Raw genomic sequence first — 12,354 nt, forward strand, 5'->3', positions numbered from 1 at the left:
TGGAAAGAGCAGGGAGGGAGGTAAGGAGTGGAGGGCGTAGGCAGCCTCAAGAGTCACCATTTGAGGACAGGAGTCGTGAAGGAAGCCATCAGTGGTGGTGGGGGGGGTTCCTTCCCAAGTGGAGTTGGCACAGTGAAGACATGTCAGACATGATTGTCCTATCTACACTCCAACAGGACTGCCGCTACTACTCATGCACAATTGAGAAATGTCCCATGAGACAGAGGGACTGGATTTTAAGTTTCATTTTGTTTCAATTAATTCGAATTTCTTTATAGCTGTGTGTGGGATAGTGGTCCCCATGCTGGGTAGTGTAGTTATGGGCTTGCAGAGTTCGCTGAGGAGGAGAATGAGAAAGAGCTAGAAGCCCCAGAGGAGAGCAGACAAGGAAAGGTATGAGTGTGTGCCATGGTGAGAGAGCGCTGAAGGGCACAGGCAGCCAAGAGCATTTGTCTTGGGCAATCCCTGTATCACTGGCAGGGAGGTCCTCCAACTCTAGTACTGTGCTGGGTTTTTCTGAAGGGTTCCCGAAAGGGCATCAATTCACCTGGGTCTGAAAGGTCTCTGTCCTCAATTACCAAGCCTGTTCTGGGAGCGGCCTCCCCTGATCCAAAGCACTCCTGACCCTAAGGTGCAAAACAGAACCATTTACTGCCAGGAAACCCCACAGTTTCACACACCACTAGGTGTCTCCATCAACCAAAATGAGTATTTATTTATTAATTTGTATTGTTTTTAGCTTGTAAAACATGGTGAGAGTCTCTTTGAGTTGTCCGTTCATCTGGTTATACAATAGACTTGAGCATTTTTTCTCATCTTGTCTCATTGAAAGCAATGTGGCTTGTGCTCTGTGAACCCGCCAGCAGAGATAGTCTAATTTGGTTTTATGTTATTTGCACTTAAACCTCTGCCTGTTTAGACACACACTAATTCATTATTTACTATCTACCATGTTCCAGGTGCTGGTCCCACACACAGTGCAGGAGTTACACCTGGCACAATGACAAGAGACCACTGATCACATGGACCCCTCTCTGGGCCCTAGGGACCAAAGCTTAAGGTATAGTCCTTCTGTTCACATTCTTTCTCTCTCTCCTTCTCTTCCCCCTCTCCCTCCATCCTTCTCACTCTCCCTGTATCTTTTCTTCTTACTCTTTCTCCCTCCCTCCTACCATCCCTCTCTGTCTCATTTGCCTTATTTTCCCTGTACTAGCCTACATGTAACCCTCCCTGCCTTGGGATTATTGCCAATAGCCAGAACGCCTGGTTTGTTGGGCACTGGTCCCAGGGCCCCAAGCATGCTAGGCAAGCACTCTTCCACCTTTATTCTGTTCTATCTCTTAGGAAAGTTTGTTCATCTAAAACCTTCTTTGTGACTAGAAATATCAGTGTCCTATACTCTTTTTGAGAGGCCCACAGACCACAATGTAGTTTTCCCTTCCATTTTTGTAAGAAACACTAAATTTTAGTCTTTTTCAGAAAGTACCTCTCACTGAGGATGAATCTAAAAGTAAAGCTATGTACTCAGCTAGCTAGAATCCCACCCCTCCAACAGAGTTTCTCTGTGTAGCCCTAGCTGTCCTGGAAGACCGACCAGGCTGGCCTTGAACTCACAGAGATCCACCTGCCTCTGTCTCCCAAGTGTTGGGATTAAAGGTATGTGCCACCACTGCCCAGCTTAGCTGGAAAAATTAAATCATGACATTTGATGGCAAACAAAACATGGCTTTCACCTCAGAGGGAGTAAGAGATAGTTTATTCTGGAGCTAAATTTGAGTGACCAAGGCTCAGGAAACATGGAGCTAGGTTACCCCAGGATCCACATTCCCAACTCCAAAGCAGTTTCATGAAGTTTCGTAGTAGCAGAACAAAGAAAGTCATAAATAAGACAATTTAAAAATATTTTGGTGGAAACATTAGAGAGTTAGTTACCACAAAATAGGGGTAACTTTCCTACAGCCCTTCGATACTATTTGATGACCTGCTTTGCTTTTGAGTTGGCAGAAGTGTTGGGTTCAAGGAACACACAAATAATGGGGGGAAAGACCACCAAAGTCTATAAAACCGGAAGCAAATTTCATTCCCCCCCCAAAAAAAAATCACTGTTGGGCACAAAAAGCTTACCAGTTAAGTGGGACCAGAGCGAGAGATCTGGCTTCTGAAACTGTGGCAATGGTAGCTGGTTTGGGGCCCGCTTATAGAAAAATCAAGCACCAGGTGTGGTCAAAGAGCTTTTACAACCTTGAGGTCAGGCTTAGAGTCACATTACATTTTAAGTTTTACAGATTTTGGTTATAGGATGTTAGGATGTTAACTTAGGATGTTTGCAAAAACCTGGTGCTGACACAGCTGCTTTTCACTGTCCCTGAAAGAGTGCAAGGCAGAGAGTAGAGTCACATATGAGGACAGTTAAAAATTAAGGGAATACAACACAGAGGGTCCCCTAGAGCAATAGCTAGAAGCTAACCTTTGTCCGATGTACCTGCCTAGCTGGGAGACTGGGAGGCAGGAGACAATTGTTTACCTCTGTATACAGTGGCTGCCAGATGTCTGCTCTTAAGGCAGAAAGAGATTGTTAAAGGTTAACAGTGGATGCCAGCTTTATATGTGTGTGTGTGTGTGTGTGTGTGTGTGTGTGTGTGTGTGTCACACACACACACACACACACACACACACACTTTTCCAAAATGTGTTTGGGCTTTCAATTTTATATTTCTATATACCTGGACCCTTCAGAAGCTAGAGGGATCCTAAAAGACTCTAGGATCTTTTTTTGTGTTTTTTGTTCATCTGTTTGTGTTTTTAATCTATTAACCATAGGATGTTAGTTTTGACACAGAGGTAGGCAAGCAATAGCTATTCAGGCTGCTAAATTGTGGCTAAGATAAGGTAATTAGCCACTGGACCCACAACATTCCAATCTCGCCACAGCACTGCAGTCCTAATCAGTCTGTCAGTCTTTGTCTACACAGCTTCTTTCCAGGAATTCTTGTTGACACCTTTGCCCTTGAGAAATTCAAGGTGATGTTTGGTCAGACCTAAAGATCCAAAACGATATTCTTAAATTATGCAGGTCTCAACCTGACCTTTGAAAAGGGGCAACTGGCAGTAACTACATGAACTTGGGGATCAGGATTCTAGCGTCAGACTTGACTAGGCTTCCCTGGGGGAATATATCAGTTAGGTCTCACCCAGAAGCTCAGCGACTTGAAGTAACAAGCACTTGCCATTTGTCCTGATTCTGTGAGTCACTGGAACAGTTCTGGTCTAGGCCTGAGAGACAGTTCCCCGTTTAGCTGACTGGCCTCACTGCTGTATCTGGGCACTGATGGCTGACTGGTTGTGAAAACGTGGTTGCGAAGGTGTATCTGCACAAGGGACATCTCATCTTCTAGTAGGTTTCACATAGTGGCCTCACCATGGTGTCTCAGGGCACAGAAGAGCAACAAGAAGGTGCAAGATTTAATATACAAAATATGCAAATTTCTTCTTACAGGCTGGTAAGAGGATGACTTAGTGGATAAAGGTACTCGCTACCAAACCTGAAGACCTGACACTCAGGACCCACATGGTGGAAGGAAGTAACTCCTGAAAGTTGACTTCTGGCCATCATATGCATGCCTGGCATATACATGTCTCCATCTCCACAACACATAAATAGAGAAAAAAAGAAAGGTAAGAATTTAAAAAGACATGTTTATTTGCTTCAACGTTTTCACTTATAAATAGGTTCATTTTATGGGCTGTGTATAAAGACACACTAAGAGAGATATTCAAGGTTAGAGGCCCAGGGATGTCTAGCTACCTGCTAACTTCTAATAATTGCACTGTGTGTCAGACTCCTCAAATGCATTACTGAAAATATTGCTCAACACTGCCCAGCCTAAAGAGCTGTTGCCATGGCAGCTAAAGAACCTAATCAGATAAGAATAACTAGAGAGGTACACTGTGTGTTCTCATTCCTATTTGCATATTGCTAAATGTTAAATGGAACACCAGTTTTATAAATTGATAGTCTTCCTGAAGCTGGGATTAGCCTAGGGATGAGTTTATCCTGACTCATAACTTCTTTTTCCTATGATTGGCAAGTTCTACCATTTTTCTGTGATGAACTAACATTTATTGAGCAACTATTATATGTTAACTGAATTAAAGATTAGAGATACTGATCAAGCACTCTTTGTTCTTCTGGGGGTTACCATGTAACAGACCACATAAACAAACAACAGATGATAAGGAAAACCTGCAGAGTTGGGCTCTGGGAAGCAACAATTTTACCAATGGGATGAGTCTGAGCTCTGAGCTTTGAAGAATGAGTAGGTGGGTGAATAGAGGGAAAGAAAACTCAAAAGGGCAGGCAGGGTGTGGTGGCACACACCTTTAATCCCAGCACTTGTGAGGCAGAAGCAGATGGATCTCTGTGAGTCTGAGGCCAGCCTGGTCTACAGGTAGAGTTCTAGGCCAGTCTTAAATAAAATAAAATAGTAAGATAAAATAAAAATCTGAAACACTGAAACTTTGGGGGCTGGCTGAGAGATGGCTCAGCAATTAAGAGTACTTGTTGCTCTTGCAGAGAACCTTGGTTTGGTTCCCAGCACCCACACGGTGGCTCACAACCATCTGAAACTCCAGTTCTGGGAAATCTTACACCCCTAGGGTCTGACCTCTCCAAGTACCAGGTACACCTGTGTATAGGTGCATAGTAATGTAAGCAAAATATCCATACATATAAAAACAAAATAAGTCTAAAAACACTCTTCAGGGAGGGGAACTGGATGGTAAAGACAGAGGGCCAAGTGCACAGCTGGTTCAGGATAAAGCGGTCTACCACCTGGTCTTGAGAATTTGGGCTTGTAAATAGTAGAAACTGCTTCTACTCAGCATAGTACCTGAGGCCCTGGGCAGTGTTATAAAACAAGGAAAAGAGGCAGTATTGTACAAATTTAAGAGGGAATGACAGACTGTGCTTATTTTATAGGTGCTCTGATAATCTATATGAAATGTGACACCCAGTGTCAACTTTGATATGTTAATAGGCCCCTCAGTTAGCCACAGACCACAGAAGAAATAGGTAACCATCAGAATATTCATGTTCAACAAGGATGTCAAGTACAGATCTGCAGTATCTATGACCATCACCAAAGATGCTTCTTTCTACAGCACATGGGGACTGTGGCAGAAAACCACAACTGGACACATTGCAAAAATCAATCAGTGAGGAAGCCCAGCCCTAGTAGATATTTTTGTAGCACAGCTCCTACATCTATGGCTCAGTGAACGTTGTGGAAGAGGGGCTGGAAAGATTGTAAGAGCCAGAATACCAGGAAATGCACGGTGAGATTGCTTCTCTTAGAAATGGCTGCATCAACAAGACCTGAACTGTGATGATGTCAATAGCCATGCTACTGTGGAAGAGGGGAAATCTCATGGGGCCCAGGACCTAGAAAACTACAGGCAGATGATGGCTGCTGAGAGAAGGAGAACTAACTTCTCCCAGGCATGAGCCCCCTGATGTTTATCCAATACAAAGTGGTCAGCCCCGAAATCATAGCAAACACTAAAAATGGACCGAGCAGGCTGTGTTTATATATTTGTCTGTCTGTCTGTCTGTCTGTCTGTCTGTCTGTCTGTCAGTCAGTCAGTCCGTGTGTGTGTGTGTGTGTGTGTGTGTGTGTGTGTATGTGTGTGTGTGTGTGTAAAACAATAACAATCAAGGAAAACAGACTATCAATTTGAGAAGGGGAGCATGGAAGAGGTTGGGGGAGGAAAAGAAAGAGGGCAATAATGTAATTATAACTAAAAATGGGGGAATCAGTCATAGTCTTCTTTACCAGCAATAAAAAATGTAGAACAGAAGATAAAACAACTTTCACATGAGCAACAGAACTACAAAGTACCTAGAATAAACTTAATTAAAAATTCCAGAACAGGGCTGGGAAGATGGTTCAGCAGATAAAGAAAGGCACTTGTTGCCAAGCCTGAAGATCTGAGTTCAATCCCTAGGACCCACGTGGCCAAAGGAGAGAACCAAGTTGTCCTCTGATCGCTACAGGAGTGTTTGTTAGCATTCAGGCATTATCCTGCCAGTACTCAGGCAGTACTCTGACCTGCTCAGGGTCCTGACAACATCATCGTCAATATCGCTACAGTTATGACCCTTTTAAAAGGCCGGGGACCCCCTACACACCTCCTCTCTCTGGCTCTCTGTGTCTGTCTCCCTGCCTCTCTGTCTCTGTCTCTCTCTGTCCCTCCCCCAACTTTCCCATTCCCTTCCCCCAATAAAGAAACTCTCCATGAGGGCCCTGTTGTATGGCATGACTCCTTCCCACCGTTTTTTAAAATTATAACAGTGCTTAGGCATAAGAATTCTCTTACTAAATATATCAGTAACTGAGTAAATAAATGCACTAAAAATTTTAAATGCAAGATTTTTTTTGAGAAAAATGTAATATTAGTAAAGCTGAATAAGCAAAGAGATGCCATGTTTGTGGACAAGACTTTAATAAAAAGCTATCAGTTCTCAAATTAATTTTAAAATTCAAAGTAGTTTCAAGATACAACACAACTATTTGAGGGAATAAAACTTAAAATTTAAGACTGGGAAAAGATATTCACCAACCCCACATCTGACAGAGGGCTGATCTCCAAAATATACAAAGAACTCAAGAAGCTAGTCTCCAAAACACCAAACAATCCAATTAAAAAGTGGGGTACAGAACTAAATAGACAATTCTCAATAGAGGAATCTAAAATGGCTGAAAGACACATAAGAAAGTGTTCAACATCCTTAGCCATCAGGGAAATGCAAATCAAAACAACTCTGAGATACCATCTTACTCCTGTCAGAATGGCTAAAATCAAAAACACCAATGACAGTTTATGTTGGAGAGGATTTGGAGAAAGAGGAACACTCCTCCACTGCTGATGAGAGTGCCAACTTGTACAGCCACTTTGGAAATCAGTATGGCGACTCCTCAAAAAAATGGGAATGAGTCTACCACAAGACCCAGCAATTCCACTCCTAGGCATATACCCCATATACAACAAGGACATCTGTTCAACCATGTTCATAGCAGCATTATTTGTAATAGCCAGAAACTGGAAGCAGCTTAGATGCCCCTCAACCGAACAATGGATAGAGAAAATGTGGTACATTTACACAATGGAGTGCTACTCAGCAGAAAAAAACAATGGAATCTTGAAATTTGCAGGAAAATGGATGGAACTCGAGGAAATCGTTCTGAGCAAGGTAACCCAATCACAAAAAGACAAATGTGATATGTACTCACTCATATGTGGGTTTTAGACATAGAGTAAGGGATTACCAGCCTACAATCCACATTGCCAGAGATACTAGTAAACAAAGAAGACCCTAAAAGAGACAAACTTTGTCCCCTGGAGAAGGGGAAAGGGTCAAAATTTCTGAGGAAGCAGAAATTTTGAGTCAGGTGTAGATTAGAAGAAAGGACATATGACAGGTAGGATTTTAGTTGAGGGGGTGGTAGAGGAGGAAGGGAGGGAGAAGGGAACTGGGATTGTCATGTAATTCAATCTTGTTTATAATTCAAATATATAAAAAATATAAGCCCATTACCTGGTAAAAAAAAACCTTAAAATTTAGAAGACCAAAGCAAACTAAAATAAACAAACAACGAAACAAGACCCACAACTTATTAGTCTTTTTTTGAGACAGTGTCTCACCATGTAGCTCTGGTTGTCCTGGAATTCACTATGTAGACCACAGTGGCCTCAAACTCACAGAGATCTGCCTACCTCTGCCTTCAGAGTGTTGGGATTGGAGGCCGGTGCCACCACACTCAGCTTTATTAGTCCATTTTGATAAGAGCAAAGAGGAAATATTCACTTCAGGATATCCCAATGCTACTATGCTGGATAGTTTTATGTCAACTTGACATAAGCTAGAGACATTGGAGAGGAGGGAACCTCAATTGAGAAAAATGCCTCTGTAAGATTGGGCTGTAGGCAAGTCTGTAGGCCATTTTCTTAATTAGTGACTGATGGGGGAGGGTTTGAGTTCCTGTCCTGACCTCCTTGGATGATGAACAGTGATGTGGAAGCATAAGCCAAATGAACCCTTCTCCTCTCACTTTATTTGATCATGGTGTTTTGTCACAGCAATAGAAACTAATTAGCAAATCAATAGCAAAGGATAGGCTACTTCATAGATAGTGTAGGGAAACTGGCTCACTACATGGAAAAATTATGTTTGATCCTTAACACACAATACCGTAAACAAACATGAACTTCAGACAAATTGAAGAATCTAGAGTAAAAGGTAACCCTATAAAGCAAATGTGTATATGTATAAAATATACACAGAATATGTCTATATCAGAATATGTCAGGATATATTTTGGGAAATGTTTCTAACCCAAGTGTAGCTCTTTTTTTTAAAGATTTTTCTTCTTGAGGTCTTACTATGTAGCCCTGTTGGCCTGGAATTTGCTATATAGACCAGCCTAGCTACTAATAGAGACTCACTTAACCCCTGTGTTCCAAGTGAGATTTATTTTTATTTTATGTGTACAAGTATTTGCCTGTATGGTTGTATGTGTACCATGTGCATACAGTGCCCTCAAAGGCCAAAAGAAGGCATTGGGTCCTGTGGTAGTCTGAATGTAATTGGTCCCATAAGCTCATAAGGAGTGGCACTATTAGTAGGTGTGACTTTGTTGGAGTACCTGTGGCCTTGTTGGAAGAAGTGTATCACTGTGGGGGCAGGTATTGCAGTCTCTTTTGCTCAAGCTTCCCATTTCCTTCTGATCAAGATGTAGCCGGCACCATGTCTGCCTATATGCTGCCATGCTCTCTGCCATGATGACAAGATGATAATGGACTGAACTTCTGAACTGTGAGTTGCCACCTCAATTAAATGTTTTTCTTTATAAGAGCTGCCCTGGTCTTTGAAAATGCTAATTTGAAAAGAAAAAAAAAAGAGTTGCCCTGGTCATGGTGTCTCTTCATAGCAGTAGAAACGCTAACACAGATCCCCTGTAGCTGGAGTTACAGGCAGTTATGAGCAGTCTTGTGGTTGCATCGAACCAAACTGGGTACTTTTGAAGAGCAATAAATGATCTTAACTGATGAACCATATCACCAGTTCCCCAGTGTTAGTGCTTGTGGCAATGTAATACTTCTGAGACAGTATATTTGCTCCAAGGTTATCAGGTAAGATTTTTTTGTTGACATGGACAATAAAGAGAACAAGATATAGAAAAATGAAGAATGACTGACAGGTAGGATGGACTATTGGGCTTTTCCTTTCTTTAAAAGATTATAGCTAAATAACTTTGTTTTTAATACTCATTTGGCTGAGATGTTTCATTGCTGAAGTTCAACAAACTAAGTTCCATTTCCTGTGTCCTACAAGACACTTTACCCATCAATCGTGTTGCTCATCACTCCCCTCCAGTGGATGGCTCTGGAATTACCTCTCATTTCCCTACACCTAGTACAAATGAAGTCAATGGCTTCCACAGCTCTTCTCGGCCCTCTTTCTCTACCATTTTCCTTTTAGGGTCAGCTAGTCACATAGGACTGTTATGAGCCCAGAACAATGGTGCATACCCATAATCTAATACCTGGGAAGCAGGAATATGATGCACTCAAGGCTTGTCTGGGCTACATAGCAAGACCATGTTTCACAAACAAACGGCAACAAGAAAACAACAAGCTATTATGTTGGGATTCCCATCATTCATTATGTCTGACTGATTTATTTCTTTTGAGTTGGGGCTGTGTTAATTTGGTTTAGTTTGGTTTTCAGAGGTGAGATGGGTCCAGGCAGTCTTGTTCCCAAACCATTCCTGATGCTTCCACTAGCAATTCTCTGGTTGCAGGTGTCAATCAACTTTGTGACTAGGGATTATGGTGGTCTTCCTTCCTAAGTATTGTAAAAGGGTTTTTATTCATTTTCACTGGGATTAAGTAGCACAGTCCCTATCATAAATATAGTGTGACTGAGGTCATCTCATCCCTCAGAGGAAATAGAATTTGCAGACAGAACCCAAGTTTGTAGGACTCAAAATTTCTGATTCTTTTAACATTTTTAGGAACTCTAACTGTAGCTGCCATCATTTCTATCACTCACAAATCCTGGGCAGTAAACAGAGATGTACAATATCTAAACCAAGTTTTGTTACATCATTGTTACAAACAGAGTAGATATTAGTAATTCAGTTATTTGTTTGTTGTTTGTCTTTGAGACAGAATCTCCTGGAGCCAGGGTTGGTCTCAAACTCTCTGTGTAGACAATACTAGCCTTGAACTTCTAATTCTCCCGCCTCTACCTCCCAAGTATGGGGATTATAGGCATGTGCCTTAATGCTTAGCCAGTAATTCATTTTTAGTTACTTAATTACTGCCACAGAATTCTCAAATCTTCAAGTGGAGTGGTATAAAGCAGTTATTCCATGTTGTATTTAACGATCTTAGTGGTCTTGATATGCCGTCTCTCCTTGGGAGGTTCTTAATTCACTGGTCAACTCATCTCACATGAGAGAACTGAGATGCCCTGCCACATGGGTTGGCCAACTACTACTAAATCTTCAGCCTTTCTCAGGCATTGGGAGGAAGTTAGATACCAGGCAAGGCTGGCTGCTGGCCAGAGACACAACTCAATTTGATAGGTCTAGGGAGAAGCTTACTCTACTGACCTTTGCCTATCCATGACATAAAGTCAGCCATAAACACTGCTGCCCCAGACTCCCAGCCCTGAGCACTGTTAGGCCTCAGTGCCTAAGTGAGGTGGCCCAGCTCAGGACATCAACTCCAGTTGGAAGAGAAGTAGAAAACTCACATACATATTCCTCTTACTTCCACATAGTATGGAGGTTTCTTTGGAATCATCTAAAACGAGGGAGCAGATCATGACCTCCTGAACTTGTAGACAACTAGTGTAGAAGAGGAAAACCTGAAGTGTACAGATTTCCAGCCTTTTCTTAGAGTATGTGGCAGCTCTGAATTCAGAAATATTTCCCAAGTCCAAAATTTCCCCTCACACATTCCCTGAGGTACAGTGGCTATGAGTCTACTGGCTTAGAAGGCAGCTTACTTCAGTAGAAAGACTAGGTTTCTGATGACATCAGCTACATTTTTGGAGAGGCTAATGTGTAGAACTATGGGGAAAGCTGTATAGGCCCATAGATGTTGGTGAGGTTGCCCATACTAAGTTTGGAATTTTGGATCAAAAGAGCTGGCCTATTCCTCTTTCAGACATACGAGTCCCTTCTAAAAGAACGACAATTACGCAGGGTGCCCCATGCTACATTTAAGTGTGCCTAGTTTATTGTATTACTTCCTCTCTATGACCCTGTGGGGTATAGTTACTATGGACCTTTTTATAATTTTGAATTGTTGAAATTGGGCTTCTATGTGAAGCCCAGGCTAGTTGCCAACTTGTCCTCTTCCTGCCTCAGTCTCCCAAGAGCTGGGATTATAGACATCCTGTCCCCATCCCTTTAACTAGGACTCAGCTGGAGATTGCTTGTCCAAGGTCGTGTAGGACAGTGAGTGGAGTTGAGATGCAAGCTCTTCTCCCCTGGGCATTTCTGTCTGTTCAACTCAGTGGAAGTTGTCAGATCTGATATTAGGACTATTTGCTGTATGTTGCACTTACAAGCTTGCTGCAGTGTGAACTGTCACTGCACTGTGAAGAGAAGACATGCTTTGGACTGAATTCAAGAACAGGATCTGAGATTCCTGAGGAGAATGAATCTAGCCAGAAGGTGTGCAGTGAGAGGTGGCTGCAAGAAACTCAGGCTCCAAATGTTAAATGTATATCTCCCGAGCAAGTTGTCATCATGTCAGCTAACTGTGGTTTTATAGATACTTGGTAAGATGTAAAGAATACTGACTGCATCAAGGTTTGTTTTCTTAAAATGATAAATTACCCTGTATGTAGAATTGTGAACTTTATAGGTTTTAAACTAATTATGCACAGTATTTTATAAAGACTCTGATTAACAGCCATCATTCCACATTCAACAGGAGTAGCAGCTGAAAGATTCAGTGGAGTACCTGGAACTGGAGCAACTCCATGGTAACTGGAGGCAGGAATGGGGTGAGAATTCTCACACTGGAACCCAGTTTTCATTTTCTTAGACTAGAAAATTAAAGCTGAGATTCTACCAGCTTACTTTTATTGTCAATCTCACTCTTAGGAGCAGTGTGTGTGTGTGTGTGTGTGTGTATGAGGGGGGGGCAGGTGTTTGATTCTTTTCAAAGCACTTTTGTTACATATTCAGGCATCTGTACTGTACTGCCCTTGGGGTTCTGACAAGATATGTCAGAACCTCAGCTGCAGCCATTAAGAGCACCACCTGTGCATGTTCA

Source organism: Cricetulus griseus, chromosome 4, assembly GCF_003668045.3.
Source record: "Cricetulus griseus strain 17A/GY chromosome 4, alternate assembly CriGri-PICRH-1.0, whole genome shotgun sequence".
In the NCBI taxonomy this organism is placed as follows: Eukaryota; Metazoa; Chordata; class Mammalia; order Rodentia; family Cricetidae; genus Cricetulus; species Cricetulus griseus.